The sequence below is a fragment of the Triticum dicoccoides genome, chromosome 7A (genome assembly GCF_002162155.2).
Source record: "Triticum dicoccoides isolate Atlit2015 ecotype Zavitan chromosome 7A, WEW_v2.0, whole genome shotgun sequence".
In the NCBI taxonomy this organism is placed as follows: Eukaryota; Viridiplantae; Streptophyta; class Magnoliopsida; order Poales; family Poaceae; genus Triticum; species Triticum dicoccoides.
This window is the reverse complement of record NC_041392.1, coordinates 747,098,805-747,102,753: the sequence shown is the minus strand read 5'-3', so window position 1 is coordinate 747,102,753 and position 3,949 is coordinate 747,098,805.

Sequence of the window (3,949 nt, the reverse complement as noted above, 5' to 3'; positions counted from 1 at the left end):
AGGGGAGAGGGGAGGCAGCCCACAAGGGGTGGCTGTGCCCCCCTCCCATAGGGAGTCCGAATTGGACTAGGGGAGAGGGAGAGGGCACGCCCCCCTTTCCTTCTCCTCTTCCCTCTTTCCCCCTCCATGAGAAGGAATAAAAGGGAGGGGCGAATCCTACTAGGACTGGAGTCCTAGTAGGATTCCCCCCTCATGGCGTGCCCCTGGTGGTCGGCCTCCTCATCTCCCTCCTTTATATACGTGGGCAGGGTACCCCTTGGAGACATAACAATTGTTCCAAGCCATGTGCGGCGTCTCTCTCCACAGTTTACTCCTCCGGTCATATTCACGTAGTGCTTAGCGAAGCTTTGCACGAATCACATCACTATCACCGTCACAACGTCGTCGTGCTAACGAAACTCTCCCTCGACCCTCTACTGGATCAAGAGTTCGAGGGACGTCATCGAGCTGAACGTGTGCAGAACTCGGAGGTGTCGTACATTCAGTGCATGATCGGTCGGAACGAGAAGAAGTTCGACTACATCAACCACGTTGTCAAACGCTTCCACTTTCGGTCTACGAGGGTACGTGGACACACTCTCCCCCTCTCGTTGCTATGCATCTCCTAGATATATCTTGCGTGATCGTAGGAATTTTTTTGAAATTGCATGCTATGTTCCCCAAGAGTGGCACCCGAGCCAGGTCTATGCGTAGATGATATGCACGAGTAAAACACAAAGAGTTGTGGGCGATAATAGTCATACTGCTTACCACCAACGTCTTATTTTGATTTGTCGGTATTGTTGGATGAAGCTGCCCGGACCAACCTTACATGACCATGTTCATGAGACCGGTTCCACCGACAAACATGCAACTTGTTTTGCATAAAGGTGACTGGTGGGTGTCTGTCTCTCCAACTTCAATTGAATCGAATTTGACTACGGTTGGTCCTTGTTGAAGGTTAAAATAGCACACCTGACAAAAAATTGGTGTGGTTTTGATCGTAGGTAAGAACGGTTCTTGCTAGAAGCCCGTAGCAGCCACGTAAAACTTGCAACAACAAAGTAAAGGACGTCTAACTTGTTTTTGCAGGGCATGTTGTGATGTGATATGGTCAAGACATGATATAAGTTATTGTATGAGATGATCATGTTTTGTAAAAGTTATCGACAATTGGCAGGAGCCTTATGGTTGTCTCTTTATTGTATGAAATGCAATCACCATGTAATTGCTTTACTTTATCACTATCCATTAGCGATAGTTGTAGAAGCAATAGTTGGCGAGACGACAACGATGCTACGATGGAGATTAAGGTGTCAAGCCGGTGACAATGGAGATCATGACGGTGCTTTGGAGATGGAGATCAAAGGCACAAGATGATGATGGCCATATCATGTCACATATTTTGATTGCATGTGATGTTTATCTTTTATGCATCTTATTTTGCTTAGTACGGCGGTAGCATTACCGGATAACGTTCGATTACCATTGTGAAGCTATGTGCATTCCTCAATGCAATCTCTCAGAAGGTAATCGATACAGAAATCATACCAAGGTTAGAGAATGATTTGGTGCAATCTCTTGTCAGTTTCGAGTTGGTGTTCCCACCATCCTTCTTCAACATCATGACGCACGTCCTAGTTCACCTATGCGAAGAGATTAACATTTTGGGTCCTGTATTTCTACACAATATGTTCCCCTTTGAGAGGTTCATGGGAGTCTTAAAGAAATATGTTCATAACCGTGCTAGTCCAGAAGGAAGCATCTCCAAGGGCCATGAAAATGAGGAGGTCATTGAGTTTTTATTGACTTTATTCCTGACCTTAAGATGATTGGTGTTCTTGAATCGCGGCATAAGGGCAGACTAGATGGAAAAGGCATGCTAGGAGGGAATCAAAAAATATGTATGGACGGACATTCTCTCACTGAAGCACACTACACGGTTCTACAGAATTCTGCCTTGGTGGCTCCGTATATGGACGAACACTAGAATTTTCTACGCTCCAAACACCCGGAGCGGTCTGATGACTGGATTAGATGTGAACAAACCAGGAGTTTCGCCAGCTGGTTGCAGACACATACCATGCATGACGCCTCTATTGAAGATGACCTGTACTCGCTGTCCCAGTTACCATCTTCGAATATAATGACTTTCAAAGGGTACGAGATAAATGGTAATACATTTTACACGATCGCCCAAGATAAGAAGAGCACCAACCAAAACAGTGGTATCCGCTTTAATGCAACAACCAAGACGGGAAATGAAACATATTATGGTTACATAGAGGAGATATGGGAACTTGACTATGAATGTGGTTTGAAGGTCCCTTTGTTTCGGTGCAAATGGGTCAATATGACACGAGGCGGTTTAACGGAAGACTCGCAGTATGGAATGACAACAGTGGATCTCAACAATCTTGCATATGCAGACGAACCATTCGTCCTAGCTAATGATGTGGCACAGGTTTTCTATGTGAAGTATATGTCTACCAAGCCGAGAAAAAGAAAAGATAAGGAAGCGAATGCATCATACGATGAGCCAAAGCGCCACATAGTTCTTTCTGGGAAGAGAAACATCGTGGGAGTGGATGACAAGACAGACATGTCAGAAGATTATGAAAAGTTTGATGAAATTGCTCCATTCACAGTGAATATTGACCCGAGCATCCAGTTAAATGATGAAGATTTTCCATGGCTACGACGCAAAGGGAGACACGCGAAGAAAAAGTTTCACACCCAAAGATCTGGGATGTGATCGGCTTCACTATCATCACTTTCTTCTGTGTTTCACACCCAGGAGGGAATCTCTGTAATAGTTAGGGTAGTTATGTGTTTTGGCATTTGAAACGCGAAGAAATTTTATGTCCAAACAAATTCTTTCATGCATTTACTGATTTTTTTTCAGCTAAATGACCCTGAAATTGAAAAGCATTTCAAATGAACTCAGAAAAGGTTGAAAGTTGGCATGGTATCATAATTTCACCCACATAGCATGTGAAAAAAAGTAGAGAGGGTTACCGCAAAAACTGGATGCACTTCGTGTACAAAATGGACAATCTCTTTCGAAGTATCAGGGTTTCGGACGAAAACTCATCCGTTACAAAGGAATTTCATTTTTTAAATAACCTAAGCATTGCCAAATTGAATATAATGATAAAACACACTAATATTAAACATAAGAAAAAAGAATCACTGAAAAATCTATTTTCAAAGTTAAGTTATTCACAAACTAGTGATTCACACAAATTTCAAATAATTCAAAATGTAAACTATTAAAATTTGTAAACTACCAGCACTAATAGAAAGTTTGTAATTTTTTGTACCTAAAGCAAAAATATTCACAAAGAAACTCTAAATACAACAAAAAACAACTCAAAAATAAATAAAACAAAAATAAATAAAGCAAAAAAATAAGAAAATAAAAAAGCCCGCCTACTACGCCATAGCGGCCTGCATACGACTAGAAACCCAACCTGTTGTTTGGCCAGGATGCAGGCCCGCAAAGACCCAGTAGGCCCACAAGCAAGCACAGAACATTTAGGCCCAGTAGGCCTGCTTTGGAGAGGAGCTCAAGAGAGCTACCGCACTGGGGCTTATAAACCAGTGCGGACGCCCCTCGGCTAGCGAGGTGGGACTAAACATGACGCACCGCACCTGCGCTAGCGCACCCCCTTTAGTACCGGGTGGTGGCTCAAACCGGTACTAAAGGGGGGGGCTTTAGTACCGGTTGGAGCCACCACCCTATACTAAAGGGTGTGCGCTTCCCGCCGCTTGGCCTGGCCAAAATAGACCTTTAGTACCGGTTGGTGGCTTCAACCGGTACTAAAGGTTGTGCTATATAAGAAAACACTTCAAAAAAATCAGTTTCTCATCTCTCCCTCTACTTCTTTCTCCTCTGCCCCGTCGCCGCCGCCCCTCGTCGCCGCCCCCGTCGCTGTCCGTCGCCATCCCCGTCCCCATCGTCCCCGTC